Genomic DNA, 18,497 nt, shown 5'->3' on the forward strand with positions numbered 1-18,497 from the left:
GAGATTAAAGGGTGATTTGACTGAGGTTTATAAAATTATGAAAGCCCTAAACAGGGTAAACAGAATAGATTGCAACTACAATGTATAACAACTACCTGGTGAAGCAATGCATTGCAATTTTCAAAATTGCTAAAAAGCTGTTGACTGCATGGTCCTAATTAAATGATTAACTGATTCAGATTGTTACTACTGTTTTTTAATCTCAATATGCATCCCTGGTGCACAGTTCTAATCCAGGAACATGATTGGTTTGAAAATCAAAAACTGTAGTTGCTGGAAATCTTAAAAAAACAAAAAATATTGGAAGCAATTAATTGACTAGGCAAGATATGTGCATTTTAACTCTGTTTCATTTTCCACAGATGCTGCCCAACATGCTGAGTGTTTCCAGCATTTTCTGTTTTTTATTAAGTGATGGGTTTAATTCACAGGATCTGCTGCGGAAACAGGTCGATCTGGGGTCTGCAGTTGCTGAAGAAATGTGAGGCCCCGCATTGAAAGGAAAGCTGGTGGCCAAAGGAGTGGGATCAGTAGCAAGTTGTAACAGCAGCCTGATTTTACAGATTCCACAATATCGCAATTCAGGGAATCTTATTAATTGTTCGAAGTCAAAGTCGAGTTTATTGTCATATGCACAGATACATGTATGCACAGGTGCAATGAGAAACGAATTTGCAGCAGCATCACTGGCACATAGCAGCAGATACACAACATTCACAAGAAAAATCATAAATTAAACATAAATTATACGCAATTTTTACAAGAAAGAACACAAATAGAACAAAAAAAAAACAAAGTCCATTACAGTGCAAAGTGGTCAAAATGTTACTACACTGAGTTAGTCATTAGGGTTGTGCAGGTTGGTTCAAGAGCCGAATGATTGAAGGGAAGTAGCTGTCCTTGAGAAGGTTCAAACAAATCTCATAAGAAATGTGAAAGTTGGGACACTGGCAGGAGAGTAGGAAAACAGAAAAACTGAGCTGTTGAAGTATAGTCATAGAGTTGTACAGCATAGAATCAGGCCCTTCAGCCCACCATGTCCATGCTGACCGTCATGTTTATCTACACTAATCCGTCTGTGTCTTGCTTATTCAAGTACCTGTCCAGGTGCCTCTTAAATGTTGTAACTGTTCCTGACTCAACCAATTTCTCTAGCAGCCATTCCAAATACTAACTACTCTTCATGTGAAAAATTTACCCCTTCGATCCCCTCACCTTAAATATATGCCCTCCAGTTTTAGATTCCCCTACCCTGAGAGAAATACTATGTCAATCCATCTTATCTATGCCCCTCATGATTTTATAAACCTCTATAAGGTCACCTCAGCCTCCTTTGCTCCAGAGAAAACAGTCTCAGCCTATCCAGCCTCTCCTTATAATTCATCCCTCCAATCCAGGCAACATCCTTGTTAATCTTAATCACATCTTTCCTGTAGTGTCGTGAACAGAACTGTACATAATACTCCAAGTGCGACCTAACCAATGTCATGTACAACTGTAATCTGATGTCCTAACTGTGGTATTCAATGCCTTGGCCAATTAAGGCAAGCATGCCATATGCCTTCTTCGCTATCCTGTCTACCTGTGTTGTCACTTCCAGGAAACTATGTACTCGCACCCCAAGGTCTCTCTGAAAATCATTTATTTGTCAGGTTTAATTTTCACCATGCAGAAACTCAGTTTCTAACATATAAAAAAGATGAAAACTTAAGAGAACATTGTTAAAATTACCTTTTCAGAGATTTTTGTGTAGTTAAATAGTGGCAAGAAATAGTATTCATTGAAAAATATTGTTTCATAAGAAGCTTAGCATTTGACTTCAAAGATCATGAAGGAATATGCAATATGGATGACACTATGTCCCAAAATCTACCTGCATTAACATTCCCAGCACATGCAATTAGCAGCAAGACCAGCCATTCACAGAACACTCTAAACTAACTGCCGAGAATCATCTTCCTCCTGCCCAACAATGTTGACAACACAGTTAAAAAAGGATGGAATTGTACTTACACAGACCATGTTCTGTCAAATAACAAAAACATAGCAACATTCGACCTGAATGTTTTCAACTTCTTCTGTGACATTAACAGGAAAATGATATGAACAACTACTGTTCCAAAAATACTCTGAGATCTACCCACCAAACAAAATGTTCTCACTCTCTGAAGAACGAGAAGTCTAATATAAAAAACTAGTTTGAATTCTCTTGGCCTCTTACTAAAGCTAATCATTAATTAAAACTATTATTTCAGCTACCTCCCCTTCTGAACAAGTAGTTTATGCAAATAACTGATTCTGCTCCATTTCTCTTATATTACACACACAATTTACATAACTGTAAGAAAAAATAGACTCAGTAAGATTATTATTTCATAGCTTACCTCCCAAAAACTTCTTTGATATGTCCCATGCACTTTCCCTTAGTAACAGCAATGCTTTGGACAATTAGCAATGCCACAGGAAGGCTGAGATTTTATTATTTATTTTTTCCACTGTATATGGAGTTCACTGGTATTTACTCGCCATCCAAAATTGCCTCTGTCCTGAAGAGTCATATACCCACTTTGGTGGCTCTGGAATCACATTTGGCCCAAACCAGAAAAGAATAGCAAGTTTCTTTCCATGAATGACATTAGTGAAAGATAGGAGTTTTTAATGACAATCTGGCAGTTTCATAGTTAGCATAATTGAAATATGACTTTTTAAAATTGTAGATTTAATTAATTATCAGCTTTGATGAGATACAAATCCATGCCTCTGCTGGTCCAGCAACTTAATCACAATGCTTTTATGTCTAATCATAGTCCAGAGAAACTTCCAACTCTAATGAAAGGATTTCCATTATTTCAGATTTTCTCTATTTTAAAAATTTCTAATACAAATATACAGAATATAAGACTATCTAAACCACCAATTCACTGCTGAGGAGAGAAGTAATGTTCTGCAACCCAAAGAAGTTATGCAACCCAAAGTAGATTGAAATGGAAAATGAAGACAAAATGTGTTAGTGTGCCTCAGTGACCAGTTGACAAGGTTAGACACAAGTGGTGGGCACCTCTGTGCACTTCTGCACAGGGAAAAATCAAGAGCATGTAAATGCATGAAATAAAGCAGAAAAAAATCATTCATGATTGAAAACATACCAGCTTATTTAAGAGTAAAAACCTATCAGTTGACGCTTTGATTAGACAATCTCACTGACTTTCCTAAATGTGAGTTGCAACTTATCAGGTTTTGGTTTTAAATTCCCAAAAGAGAGTTGCACTTTCATAACCTAATACTGAAAACTTGTTATTTATCAATCCTTAAACTGGAAGGGAAACCACATCAGAAATGGAAACTGCCCATGATGAGAATTCACTGATTGTAACAAATTTTGTATCCATTAGATTGCAATCAATTAAATAACACAGGATCCCTCCTAACTCATTCTCAGGCATGTTCCAGCTTGTCAAAAACATGCTTTAAATTTGAGTATTTTGAAGTTTCTTGTTTAAAGCCATTAGAAACAAAACCAAAGGAAAATTACAGGATAGGCACCCAAGATCAAAAGGTGTATCAAACACTATAGGAGATTCCTGTCTTGGAAGCCTGAGAAAAAAAACGATTTGCCCAGTACCTGAGCCCCAAGTAACCAAACAAGACTATGGCCACAGGTGAGCAACAAAATGTGTTATTTGATTCATCCCAATTTGATAGCTATTTCATGAAATATAAGAATGGAAAATCTAATTATGAATATTGAAAACTGCTTCAAATAGTTTGATTTGTATCTATGAAAAAATCATATTGGTAATGGTGACCACTAGTCATCAAGAAAAAAACAATTACACTGAATTGTAGTTAGCACTGAAGACACATTTGAAAATAACAGCTGATCAATTATAATTACTATTATTAATATTTAAGAGCAGCTTCCTCATTTTATCTACCACACTATAATAAGTGTTTAGTTTTGTTGATCCCTTCATCTCTAAGATGTAAAACGAATTAATAGAACTCTAAGATTGCCAGACAATATTTGCTATATCAACACACAAAAATAATTTCATCAGGGCTTTAAAATATATCAATGCCATAAACAGATTCAGGAAGATGCACTTGCAATTTTACAACCTTTTAATAAATTGTGCTTGACAAGTAGCAAAATTATCAGAGAAATTCTCCAGCGTGGTTCAGCACTCTGAGGAATTTATTTTCATGTGTTGATATAGCAAGTGTTATCTGGCAATCTCAGAACTGTATTAATTCAAAATATCACTTAGGAGTTTCTGCCTCATTTCAGTGGGGCAGATAAAAAGGTTCAGCACTCTGACACAGAGGATGTAAGATTATTGGCCTATGTGGCAATGCACAAAAGGGCTGTTGTCCACCTGCTACATTTCAATACTGATATTTAAGGTGATTCCTGTCTTTCATTCTTGAATCTCACTAACCCAGGATAACCAGGAAAAATTATTGTTTTGAAGATTACTTTGGTGAAATTGGCATGTTCTGTTACTGGGGTTTTAAACTGAAACTATTTCAATTTCATCTTTCTGAATACAACCTCATATAGGCTTTATGCTCTGCAAAGGCCACAATGTGTTCACTGGCAAATTAGCAAAGTCTAACTGCAACTGTAAATTGGTTTGTAAGACAAGCTTTTCACTGTACCTCGGTACAAGTGACAATAATAAACCAATACCCCTTCATTTAAGAAATGATATTATTTCATTGGAGGCAGTTCCAAGACAGTTCACTTGGATGATCTAGGGTGTGGAGGGATCATCCTACAAGGAAAGGTTAGAATGAAAGGTGATTTTATTGAAATATAAGATTCTTAAGAGATTATATAATACTGAAATACTATTTCCTTTCATGAGAGAGTCTAGCACCAGACGGCATAGTCTCAGAATAAGGGATGCCCATCTGAGGCTGAAATGGGGAAGGCTTTTTTTCTCTCCAAGTTGTGAATCTTTAGAACTCCTTGGCATAGAAAGCTGCAAGGGCACAGTTCTCGTGTTTATTTAAGGCTGAGATAGATACGATTTCCAATGTGAAAGGGAATCATGTTATATGGAGGAAGGACAGAAAAATGGACTTGAGGGATGTCCGATCAGCCATGTTCCTATTGAATGGTGGAGCAGGCTCAGCGGCTTCTTAGGGTCTTGCAGCACTCGTGCACCTAACTTCTGCAATGAATAGACATTCATTGTGCATTGCTTATAATTTCAATGATAAACTCTTCCCAGTGCAAATGTTCTATACTATGGCTGGTCCAACAACACAGAAAACACTCAGCAGGTCACAAGGCATCCGTGGAGATTGAAACAGGGAAGCTGAGTGAGAAACAACCGTTTCTTTTTCCTCAGATGCTGCCTGACCTGCTGAGTGCTTCCAGCATTCTCTGATTTCCAACACCTTCATTTTTTTAATAACTTTTTCGATATCGCTCTCTTTTCCTGCCCAGCATGTTTCTAGATTGGCTATTACTGGCACTGTTTGAGATTAGGACCATCGTACCGCTCCGAATCCGTTTGCCTGAATCCATTGCCTTAACCGGCTGCTCCCTCCAACGCGTCCCATCCCGCTCCAAATGGCGCCAAGGGAAGCACGCATGCGCCTCACAAGGGGCGACGGTGCGGAATACGCATGCGCATATGGCCTAACGTTCAGCCCCGGGGCAGCGGGACCGGACCGTTGGGCGGGAGAGTGTGAGGTGAACTTCGTCGAGTAATGTGCCGGCTTTTCTCTTTTAAACACGCGAAATCTTCCGCCTTAGAAAAGAAAGAAATTCATCTGTGTCCGTCCCCCCGAACCTGATTTGATTCCACCACTTTTTTCAGTACCTGCTCCCTGTCTGTGGGTCTGCCAATTGCTCCGCTTCCCCACATGGTTGCCTTGATTTTTCATCTGCCTGTTTTCCAAAATAAAATTGTTTCTTTATTAGTGGAGGGATGTCATTTTTGTTGCAATCTTGTGGCAGTGTTTCAAATCTGTACCTTAACCACCCCATTGTATCATACTTATTTCCTCAGTTAAATACCTTTGACAGGTTGCACCCACTATTCCTGTTTCTGAATTGTCACCCATCCTTACTTCCAGTTTTCCCCATTTCATAATCCAGAATTAAATCCAGCACTGCCTCTTAACGGGAGATACAAGAGACTGCGGATGCTGGAATCTGCAGCAAAAAAAGACAAACTGCTGGAGGAACTCACTGAGTGCCAAGCTCTTCTCTCAGATGCAGGGTTCCCGATGGGCTGAGACCATAGACCTGTTTGTCTTTCAGTTGTTACCATGTTAAGAGCTGTGTCATGCCCTGTTATATTGTACGTGCTTGTTGTGCAGTTGAAGAGGAGCAGAGTAAAGAAGGTTGTGCCCCTTGATTGAAGGGCAGATGTTTGAATGTTATTTTACAACTGGTATTAAATAATGGGAAAATAGTTTCTCTGACTGGCGCTGCATATATAAAATGATATGGATGAAAATGTAGGTGACTGGTAAGAAATTGGTGAAGTTGTGGATAGTGAGGAAGGTTGTCAAAGGATGCAGCAGGATATAAGTGGGAAATTTGTGTGGAGAAATGGCAGATGGAGTTTAATGACAAGTGTGAGGTGTTACATTTTGGGAGGTCAAATGCAAGAGGAAAGGATAATAATAAATGGCAGGACCCTTAGGAACATTGATGTACAGAGGAATCTTGGGGTACAAGTCCATAGCTCCCTGAAAGTGGCAACACAAGTGGATAGGGTAGCATGCTTGCCTTGATCAGTCGGGGTATTAAGTATAAAAGTCAGGAAGTCATGTTCCAGCTGCCTAAAACTTAAGTTAGGCTACATTTGAAGTATTGCGTGGAGTTCTGGTTGCCATACTACAGGAAGGATTTGGAGGCTTTGGAGAGGGTGCAGAAAAGTTTCAAGTCAACTTAAGTCACCAGAATATTGCCTGCATTGGAGAGTATTAGGTATAAGGAGAGGTTGGACAAATTTGGAGTGTTTTCTCTAGGCTGTTGGAGGCTGAAGGGCGAGCTGATAGATAGGGTAGATAGCCAGAGTCTTTTTTTCCAGTGTGAAAATGTGAAATACCAGAGGAAATATGTTTAAGATGAGAGGGAGAAAGTTTAAAGGAGATTTATAAGGTGAGTTTTGTTTTTACCCATGAGAATCGCAGGTGCCTGGAATATGCTGCCAGGGGAGGTGGTGGAAACATACAATGGCAACATTTAAGATACATTTAGACAGGTACATGAACAAGCAAGGAACAGAGGGATACCAACCGTGTGCAGGCAGATGGGATTAGTTAGATTGGCATCATGGTTGGTCCAGACATGGTGGGCTGAAGGGCCTGTTCCTGATCTGTATTGTTCTATGAACTATGGTAAATTGATGATCTGATAGTTAAAGGGCAAGTAGGGAAAACTGATTATAATAGGTTGGATGGGAAGTGATTTACTTCAATTTAAAATCAGTTTTAAACCTCAATCAAGCAAAAAACGCAAGCATGAGGCCTCACTTGACTATGGAGATTGGAAACTCAGACAAAGTATGAGAGTAGAGAAGGGTGGGTAACAATTAAAAAGTTAATGCAGAGTTTATAAATAATATGTATTCTTTAAAGGCCAAAAAAATGCAGAAAAGTGGTCCACCTGTGACTATCAAAAGAAGTTAAAGCTAGTAATAGATCACTTGAAAAGGTTTATAACATTGGCAAGGAAAAACCACTAACCCTGAGGATTAGGGAAAGTCTCAGTATTCAGCAGAGAAGGACCAAGGCAAAGGTGAAGAAGGGAAAGTAGAATATGAGAGTTGACGAGTGAGAAGCATAAACAAACTGTAAAATCTTTTACAGGTATTAGCTGAAGTTAATGTAGTTCCCTTGGGGACTGAGACAGGAGAAGTAATATTGAGGAATAAGAAAATGGCAGAGAAATTAAATATGTTTTGTGTCTTTCTTCAGGGAAGAAAAGATTGAGAACCTCCCATAAAAAGTGAAGAACAACAGATGTAGAGTGAATGAGGAGACAAAGAAATTAGCATTGGAGAAATTAATGGGATGGAAAACTGATAAATCTGCAGGACCTGATGACCTCTACATAATAGGGTTTTGAAAGAATTAGCAATGGAGATAGTAAATGCACTGATTGTCATCTTCCACAGATTCTAGAGTGGAAGGGAGCAAATATAATCTCATGATTTAAGAAAGGGGGAAGAAAGAAAATAGTGAACTACAGACAATTTAGCCTGATGGTAGTAAAGTTACTGGAATCTATTACAAAGTAACTGATAACAGGGCACATAAGTAAAGAACTGGGCAGAGTCAACGTGAATTTGACAGACGTTAAAGTTCTTTTTAGGTTCTAACTACCATAATAGAAAAGGGGTCCCAATATATGGAACGTGTTTTGACTTTCAAAAAGCTTTTGATCGGATGCACATAAGAAGTTAATGAACACAATAAGAGCACGTGAGGTTAAAGGTAATGTATTGGTGTGGATTAAGGATTAGTCAATGACAAGAGAACAGGAATAAGTGTGTCATTTTCGGGTTGGGAGGCTGTAACTTCTGAGATGCTGTAGGAATCAGTGCTGGGACCAATATGTTCACAATCTGTGACTTTGAGGGAACCAAGTGCAATACAACTGTGGATTATGAGGAAGATGCAGAGAGCCTTCAAGGGGATGAAAGACAGGCTAAATGAATGGTGAGGACACAGTAGATGGAATGTGATGTGGTAAAATTATCATCTATATTCGTAGAAAAACTAGAAAAGTGGAGTTTATTTTAAGTGGTGAGAAATTGAAAGGTGTTAGTGCTCAGAGTCACCTGATTCTCCTTATAAGTGAATCACTGAAGGTTGACGGAGAGGTACTACAAGCAATTAGGAAGGCAAGAGGATTTGAGTTGAAGAGTAACAAAGACTTGCTTCAGTTATATAGGGACTTTGTTCAATACATCTGGAGTAGAGGTCTGGTTTGCATACTTAAGGAGGGATATGATCACGAAAGAGGCAGTGCAATGAAAGTTCACCAGATTGATTCCTGGGATGGGGGTCCTATGAGGAGAGATTAAGTAGACTGGGCCTATACTCTCCAAAGTTTAGAAGAGTTGAGAGGTAACATCATTGAAACAAACTAAATATTTGCAGGGCTCTATAGGGTAAATGCAACATTGGTGTTTGCCTGGATGGGCTCATCAGAACTAGGAGTCACAGTGTCAGAAAAGTGGTTGGCTATTCAAGACAGAGATAAGACAAAATTTCTTCACCCAGAGAATAAAGAATCTTTGGAATTCCCTGCCAAAGTAGTCTATGGAGTTTCAATAGCTGAGTACTTTTAAGACTGAGATTGATAATTTTTTGCTTGTTAAGGGAATTAAGAGATGTGAGATTAATACTGAAAAGTGGTGCTGAGGTAAAAGATGGGTCATGATCTTGAGGCCTCCACCTAAGCATGAGGGGTTGAATGGCCTAATATTTCCTGTTATTAATATTGTTCAACTCTCATGGAACTGTGAACTTACAAAAATTTAATTATATAATGAAAGGGAAACTGTGAAAACTTGTCAACACCTCTGTTGCACACATTTTTGTATTTTTACCAGCTGAATTCCTTCCTAACAAGATCTGTGGGATTGAATATAGGGTGGAAATATGTGAGAAATAGCCATTAATTTTTTTGTGGTCTAACAGATTCATATTTCTTCAGGTGATGATAGCATCGCAATTGTAGTCAGGAGACTCCAAGTGATCGGCGATCAGCTAAACAACGATTACGACCATAATGTGCATTTCATCCCACGTGCTCTTCTTGCCGTCAATGAATTTGTAAGTTTGAAACTTTGAAGCTCTGCTAAAACTCTGTTGGTGTCTCTACAGATTATTCTATTGTATTTCAAACACTAATCCAATCAATCTGGTGATTAATCAGTGGAAGAATTCTACATGGAATCAATGGAGATAGAGAAACAAGTAGATTGTTGACCTTTTCCAGGAAGTTTGATGACTTAATGTAATTGAGAGGATCTTATAATAACTTCCAGGACTGTTCAATTTGTTTTGCAAAGGAGCAAAATGAAGCAAAGGGAGTAACGGGGGAAAATTAAGCAAAGTGAAATAATATTTATTTATGCAGGCATTCTTATGACTTGCATGATTCATATAAAATGTGCCAATGTCACTGTTGTGTGAAAAGGTTCTTTTGGAATCTTAAAGATGGAGGACTCTGGACACAGGCTTTGGATTCTAAACGTAGTTTAACCACAAAGGCAAACGCGGGGACATAATGAATAGGAACAGATGCACACCCACACACATGCAGGAGACAGCGATCGTGAGGGGGGAATTGCAATGAGGATGAGATACACACACACTCACAAACACACAATAAACAAGGTACAGCTTATCAAGGGATAAACACTTCAATGCCTGAGTACCTTGACCCAAACAAGCATTGGCCCTAACACTCCCTGGAATCTGACTAAGACACTCCCAAACCATGTGGTGGTGCACACCACTGGTCTCTGCAGCATTGTCTCACTATTCCTGGGGCAGTCGAAAGAGAGAGACCAGGGGATTGCAATACTCTTTATAGTGCTGGGAGGCTGGGTGGAGCCTGGCCAGGTGACTTAGACAGGCCAATGGTTTGGAAGTCAAGGACAATGGTCAGGCAGGTTCAGGAACAAAGGTGCCTCTCCAAAGCCAATCCCTATGCCCACACCTGATGGGTGGGATGGAGCCACACCTTGATTGACAGTGGTGTCATTTCCAATCCAAGGAGCAATGCTGTCCTCCGACCAGCGGGGTCAGTGTTTTTACGGTCACGTGACAGCCATGTGCTCTCATACTACAGTTACCAAAAGCACCTATAGTTTTAATCACTTCAGATGGCTTTTTTTCTCCCATTGGTACCACTTGTCATTTTTCTCACAATAGGCTAAATGGTAAATTGTTGGAAACAAATGGAAAAAGTTAGCGTTAAAGGGAAGATGGCTTTACTGTAACATGGGAGTGGCGATCTACTGAGTCTGATTTCCACCATTTACTATAGTATATTTTAGTGACACTGCTTTCAATGTGGCTCCACAGTGTTCGGTTCCAAGTTCCATTCTTTTCTGGTGTATAGCAATGATCTAGACTAGGTATGATAAAGGTGTTTTCAGATGAAATAAAAGATTGGCCAAATGGCTGGTTCAAAGGAAAAACACTTAATTGCAGGAGAGTAATTAATAGATAGTTCAGGAATTCAATCCACAAGGGTATGAGATATGTGTTTGGAGAGGGAAACAGGACATGGAAATGCATAATAAATGGTAGGATATGGAGAATTGGGAGGAATAGATGGACCTTTGTAAGTATAGATCCTGAAGTAAGATCATTTAAAAAAACTCTTATCTTCTCTGTTCCCTAAACCAACAATTCCCATTGAAATCAATGGGGTCTCTGATGGCCAAGGAATAAGAGAAGCAATTTTCCTGGTCTAATACTGGGCAATCCCAGCATGATCAGACTCCATGTGGAAATGATAGACAGAGTAGAGTGACAGATGCTCCAGAATCTGTCACCCATTACATCCTGACTTACAGTAAATGTGTGTAAATCTGCCCATAAGAAACAGGAGCAGGAATAGATAATTCAGCCCCTCCTGCTTGCTCCACCATTCAACAAGCTCATGAGTGATCTTTAACTTCAGTACTGCTTTCCTGCACTAACATCATATCCCTCGACTCCACTAATATCTAAAAATCTATCGACTTGTGTCTTGAATATACTCAGCAACTGAGCTTCCACAGCTCTCTTGAGTAGCAAATTCCAAAGATTCATCATTCATTGGGTGAAGAAATTCCTTCTCATCTCAGTCCCTAATGACATTTTGAGACTTGGACCCTTGGTTTTAGACAAGTGAGCCAAGAAGAGCATCACCTCTGCTTACATTCTGTTAAGCCCCTTAAAAATTTTGTATGCTTCAAAGAGATTACCCCTCATTCTTCTAAACTCAAGTGACTTTAGAAGAATGATGACTGCTTAATCTCTCCTCAACCCACCAATCCAGGAATCAACCTGGTGAATCTTTAATAAACCTTCTTAATCACACCAATTCCTGTGACACCCCACTGGTCACTGCCTCCCAAGCTGGAAATGATCAGTTAATTTCTACTCTCTGTTTTCTGTCTGTTAACCAATCCTCAATCTAGGCCAATAAATTACCCCCAATATGCTGATAGCCAGAATTCTGATGAAGGGTCTCAGACCTGAAGTGTTAACAGTTTCTATTTCCACAAGTGCTGCTTGACCTGATGATTTTTTCCCTGTATTTTATGTTTTTACATTAAGTAAGTGTTTTTGAAGATAAAAGTAGAGGTGGACTTTTCTTGACACATGCCGATTCCTGTAATGTTTTCTTCCATTTTCATTTAAATTAGTATTTATCTCTTGAGAAAGAAACTTCAGTCATTGTTAAACATGTTTCTGGCCAACATTGGCCTACTTAACTAGTTAGGGTTTATTTTTCCACTGGGTGAGGGTGGATTACTGAATTTTATACAATTGAGATGGATCTGACTTACTTCCTCCAGTTTGGGGCTGGCTAAAATGCCCATGCCTAGAGATCAGATTGCATAGTGCCAGCTTTCACAGTATTTTGCAATCGAAAATGGGTTAACGTGGACTGGAACACTGGTATAATACAGCACAACACAATACAGGCCCTTCGACCCACCATAGTGGAGAGCTTTTCGGATTGGAGACCTGTAGCCAGTGGTGTGCCACAGGGCTCAGTGCTGGGTCTTTTATTGTTTGTCATATATATTAGTGATTTGGAAGAGAATGTAGGTGGCGTGATTAGTAAGTTTCAGGTGACACCAAAGTTGGTGGTACAGTGGACAGTGGTGAAGGTGGCCTAAGGTTACAGCAGGATCTAGATCAACTGGGGAAGTAGGCAAGGGAATGGCAGATGGAATTTAACTCAGATAGGGGATGAATTTTGGGAAGTTAAACCAGGGTAGGAAATACACCATGAATGGCAGGGCCCTGGGGAGTGTTACTGAACAAAGAGACCTTGAGGTACAAGTACATAGTTCCCTGAAAGTGGTAAAACAGGTAGACAGAGTGGTGAAGAAGGCGTATGGTATGCTTGCCTTCATCAGCTGAGCCATTGAGTATAGGAGTTGAGGTATTGTGTTGCAGTTGTACAAATAGTTGGTTAGGCCACAATTGGAGTATTGCGTGCTGTTTTGATTGCCACACTATAGGAAGGATGTGATTAAGCCAGAGAGGGTGGAGAAAAGATTCACAGGAATGGTGCCTGGACTGGAGGGCTTGAGTTATGAGGAATGTTTGGATAGGCTGAGACTGTTTTCCCTGGAGTGAAGGAGAATGAGAGGTGACTTTATAGAGGCTTATAAAGTTATGAGGGGCATAGGTAGGGTAGATAGTTACAGAATTTTCCCCAGGGCATAGGAGTCTAAAATGAGAGGGCAAAGGTTTAGGTGAGAGGGGAAAGATTTAGAGGGGAAAGATTTAAAGGGGATCTGAGGGACAAGTTTTTCACACACTGGGTGGTGGGCATATGGAACGAGCTGCCAGAGGAGGTAGTAGAGGACGATACAATGACAATGTTTAAAAGACACATGGACAGGTACATGGATAGGAAAGGTTTAGAGGGGTATGGGCCAAACGCAGGCAAATGGGATTAGTGTACATGGGCATCTTGATCAGTATGAACGAGTTGGGCCAAAAGGCCTGTTTCCATGGCTGTACAACTCTATGAATTTCGTCTTGTTACCTTTAAATAAAAGTGAAAAAGTTAATTCAATATGAAAGTAGACATATAATATCAAAAGGAAACTTACATACAATATTTATTATTCAACACCTCGGTGCAGTCACAAAGTTCAGGCATAGAGATGTTTAATAATAAATAATGCACATCTGTTAAGTTTCCTTTTAATATTATAATATTTATTAAGTAAAGTTCACTGCCATTTCTAATCCACATGGTATTGCTAAACCCTGACAGGTTCATAATTGTTAAGGCAGGATTGCTCAATGTAACTAGTTATTCACATCAGAGAGCATTTCCAGCATATAGTATTCATCTTAAATAAAAACATTGACTGTCTTCAAGACCAGGTGCAGTTTTTCTATGTCAGCAGCTGGGAAAGTTGTAGAAAGTTGTTTGACAGACAATCAGAAGATGTTTAAAAGCTATAAACTTAGGGGAAACACTAAATTGTATATCTAATCATGATTCTCGAAAACCATCAGTTCATCTTAAAACTTCTCTGCCTAAAACAAAGGCACACCATAAATACGGGGAAAAAATAAAGAACTTGTTTGTCAGTCTTCAATTCTCCTCTCAACTGAATCAATTGAATCTGACAACCTGCACTTTTACCTTCCAGTCTTCAGTAACAGTGGAAAATGATTTTTCTAGGGAAACCTTGGCATGTGTTGAAAAGTTGATGGTGGGCCTTTGTATATGACAATGTTTCTGCAGAGTCTAAGGACATTGAAGCTTGTACTTATTTAGTAAAATTGTATTCATTTGGTGGAATTGAAGTCAATTTAATATACTGACTTTCCACGTATCCTTGTATTGTGACAGATTCAGCCAGAAAATGCCATATTTATTGGCAATATGATAAGGAATCTGCTTGCAGTGACTGGACTCCCAGCTGTTCGAATTCAACCACAGAGATCCCTGTCAGTTTGGAGGTTGGTGATCAGAGTGGGGATCATGCTTCTGGAAGAGTTGCTTTATACATAGGACAGTTACAACTCTCTGGTATCACTAAATTCACCAAGCATGTACCTGAAAAGTGAAATGAACACTTATGAGTAAAACATTTCAGGTTAATTGTTAGTTTGTAATTAATTTGCAGTTAGTTACTCAAGCTTGATACCAACCTGTGAAAATCCTGGAAAAGTTACATGACATTTAAGGGCAGTAAACCTAGTAATGATTGTATATTCGTTGCAGTTTCTGCACTTTTTGTTGAAGTTGGGTGTGCCAGTATTGGCCTTATTATTATACTGATATGTGATGCTGCAATAAGTGACACCTAGCTGGCCTGTCAGTATTTCCTTTGTTGATGTGGATTTACTGGAGTTTCCATTGTGTACCGTTCAGTAGGGCCAGCAGGAGCAGATTGGATTATCTTTTTGCTGTATGATTTATCTGCTATTGCAGAGGCACTGCAAGTATAGTTTAACAAAAAGCAACGATAGGTTAGTAACATCAGAGTCCATTTCTCAATCCAACTGTTAAGAATAATTGTGCCCTGTGGTTAACAAATTATAATGTTAGAAATCAAATAGATTAACATGGAATTCTTGTGAAATTGCAATTGTATTCTGGCTGATTTATCACTGTGACTTTCCTGCCTAATTATATACTGTGTGTAAGGCAATCTATCTCATCTACAGCACAAAAGTTGTAGAGTTCCCTTATATTTAAAGACTAATTGACTGGGATTCTACAGTTATTTACAATTTTCTCTTGCAAATATTCTACCTTTTGTATGATTACATTAATTTCCAAAAGGTTTGTATTAAATTTCTGGTTGAACCTTAATGGTTTGCTCACTATAAATGAGCATATGGTTTGCTCAGTTCCTGGGACTGTATAGGAATGGGACAGTAATCAAAGGGAACAAAGTAAAGAGGGAAATTATTTGGAAAGTTAATTTCAAAAATTATTTGAGAAGTTAATTTCAATTAACGTTTTGACCAGATGGTATTTCGAGGATTAGAGGATGTGTAATATATTTTAGTTTCAATCAGATGTCTGCTTTACATCAATTTTTTTTAAATTTGAGGAGTGGGAATCTACCTTATAAAGGGATCGAAATGCCATCAGCACAAAACTTAAATAGTTTATTCTGTTTAACATTCTTGAATTAGATTCCAGAAGCAGAGCTATCTTGAAAATTCAAGAGAATATTTGCTTTGTTATACCATAGTTTTTCTCACATTTATGTTGAGTAGAATGTTTTCAAAGTATTCTATTAAAATACTGAAACCTTCAAATTGGAACAATTTTCTGGTTCATTATTTCTCCTGATACACCATATAGAAGCAACTGAGGTTGTCAAACATGGTCCCTAGTAATTAAGCTTATATCAATACATGAACTAATATTGATTATTATGAGGTGAGCAAGGGACATTCAGTTCACATTGCTTTAGCACCCAAGTTAATAAAGAGGCACCAATACCTGCCTCCAATTAAGCAAGTATTCTCTCGGTTGAGAATGTTGTGAAACCATGGCTGCAAGCCCTAGAAAATGAAGTACAAGATTGTGCCAGCTGAAAAAAATCACATCAAAGAATAATATCAGGAGATATTTCTTTTCCTCAGCAGACAATTAGAATTTTTGGATAGAAGATTTATGCTTTGACGTAATGATGCTTTACAAAGAGTCCCAGTATCGATTTGTAATATCATTGTGGCATATGATAAACCAAACTGATGAAGAATGTAAGAGTGCAACAGAGCTGAGGAAGTTTAACAAATAGATTGCTTCATAGAGTGATAACCTCTGTAGGCTGGAGAAGTAAGCAAACAAGGAATTGAAAACTACAGCTTAATAATTGCTGAATTTTTGAATAAGTGTTCTCCTACCATAGTAATACAGCATATTAATATCAAACTTTAGCAAAAATAGTTGCCCTCAAAACTTTTTCTTCAGGTATAGAAAAAACACAGTATTACATTCAATATGAACCAAGTAGCAAATGAAGATTTCATACTTCACAAGACACTGCTCTCACCTGCATTACTGACCTTGTTCTGATGTTCCTTAGACTGTTGCTGGTCTCCAGTTACTTGACAATAAAACAATGAGCTTCAAGTTACATTCTTGGTGATAGTAAATACTCCCTTTGCCACTTCAAGTTACAATTCTTTTTCTTGCTCCATCTGTTTATAATTACCCAGTCACAGTGCTGATCTGATACTCCTGCTGCTATGGCTGGTCATATGAACACCCCACCAGTGTGTGCAGCGGAATTATCAGCTACTCCCTTCTCCTTGACTGACGTGATTATTATCCTTGCCACTGAAAAATCTTGGGATCACACTGCAGTTGCCCAGAACCACCAGAAGATTACAAAAATAGGAAACGCTGAAAACCCTCGTCAGTTCAGGTAATATCTGTGGAAAGAGAAAGTGAGTTAACATTTCTAGACCTGAAATGTTAATTCTGTTTCTCTTTCCACAGGCACTGTTGTGTTTCCAGCCTTATCTTTTTCTGTTTCAAATTTCCAGCATCTGCATTTTTTTTAAACTTCCATTTACCACCAAAGAGTAGTTGTCTACTGTCCATCCTTAGCACAAATACCAAGATTCCTAGCAATTGTTCTTGCTGTTCAAGCAGGGCCACACAAACAGATAATTTCAGGTAGGCTTGAGTGGCCCTGCAACAAACTTCACATGTACTGAAGCACTGCACCTACACGAAAGAGATAGCCTATAAAGTGTTATGGAGCAAAGAATCACACTATCCTTTCTCAGGTCAATCAGAAGCACATTTATTTTGATCAGTCTTACACCTGTAGGAGGGAGAGGGGCCCATCCAGCTTACAAGGTGTGAATCACATACTCGCTCCGATCATACATTTTTATACACTTTTGGAGATAAGGCACAGCATCTTCACCCAATATATAGACATTCAGTTATGGGCACAAAGCCAGTCATGTTTATTCATCTCTGATATCGTCAATCCTGCATGATCAGTCCCCTGAAGAACCTTGTAGACTGGTGTCCACATGACCAGGTCTCATCACTTACATACGTTGCAACTTTAACTAGGCCATTGATTACATGGAATTAGCCCTATTACCTCTATATGCATTAACACAGGGAAAGTTTAATCTGGTATCTTCTCATTGTGATGAAAGTGCCTCTGGTGAAGGACATTCCAGCTAATTGTTTGTCTGTTTGCTCTGTTACTCATGCTATTTTACATATCCAACTCATGGGTGAGGTCTTGAATCTGGCATATCTATTGTTTGTTGTATGAGGTGTTTTATAACACTATTCTCAAGAGGGCTGCTATTCCATCCTTGGCCTGGTGGTATCACGGTTTGGGTAACCCTCGGCTGTAGCTGGGGTGCTGTAGCCCCCTGGTTGTTTGCAAGAGCCCTAGCTGATACATTATGATCCTGTGCAGAATTGTGATGTCTCAGACCTACCGTCCTTATGATTGTTGTGGAATGCATATGTATCATCCCTTAAAGAGTACCAGCAAGTCTGTTCCCTTAAGCCGCAGAATTGCCACTGCAGCAGGTTCAAATGATAAATGTAAAGTCACCATCCCTTCATGATTAAATAGAGGCAGCAGGTATATACAGCTGCTTTCTCCTCAGACACATGGAGTTAATGCTCTGTGTTAATGCATTAATTCCCTACACACCTTATATCTTCCAATTTTCCTACTTCAATAGAAAATGTGACAACACCAATTTCAGATATTCGCATCAGAAATTTACATAACTTTTTTGTTTCTACTGGG

At 38.8% G+C, this 18,497-nt stretch overlaps 1 long non-coding RNA gene across 1 annotated transcript; it reads left to right on the forward strand.

Annotated features, from left to right (window-relative positions):
• The first annotated feature begins 5,634 nt into the window (after positions 1 to 5,634).
• Positions 5,635 to 15,747, forward strand: LOC127580964 (uncharacterized). Its single transcript, XR_007957912.1, has 3 exons — positions 5,635 to 5,704; positions 9,692 to 9,810; positions 14,588 to 15,747. It is a non-coding gene; the product is annotated as an uncharacterized LOC127580964 (long non-coding RNA).
• Positions 15,748 to 18,497: the final 2,750 nt, after the last annotated feature.

The sequence above is a fragment of the Pristis pectinata genome, chromosome 20 (genome assembly GCF_009764475.1).
Source record: "Pristis pectinata isolate sPriPec2 chromosome 20, sPriPec2.1.pri, whole genome shotgun sequence".
Lineage (NCBI taxonomy): Eukaryota > Metazoa > Chordata > Chondrichthyes > Rhinopristiformes > Pristidae > Pristis > Pristis pectinata.